Below are 231 nucleotides of genomic sequence, written 5' to 3'. Positions count from 1 at the left end.
CAAATGATGCTCTATATTCTTGTATCGATAATACTATCAGTCCCATCTCTAGTTACACGTAAAATAGCGCAAAATCGAGCTGGAGAGTGTGTAAGTGAGAGTAATCGTGCAAGCTTGCGGTGTATGCGTGAGAAAGAGGATCGTGCCTGGTGCTTTGGATAAATGTTAATTTCACGCGTGTTCAACTGTTCACTTATGGTACTTAATGTACAGATGCGTACTGTCGACACC

The sequence above is a fragment of the Hylaeus anthracinus genome, unplaced genomic scaffold, assembly GCF_026225885.1.
Source record: "Hylaeus anthracinus isolate JK02 unplaced genomic scaffold, UHH_iyHylAnth1.0_haploid 0, whole genome shotgun sequence".
NCBI classification, from domain to species: Eukaryota; Metazoa; Arthropoda; class Insecta; order Hymenoptera; family Colletidae; genus Hylaeus; species Hylaeus anthracinus.
Note: the sequence above shows the minus strand (reverse complement) of the source record.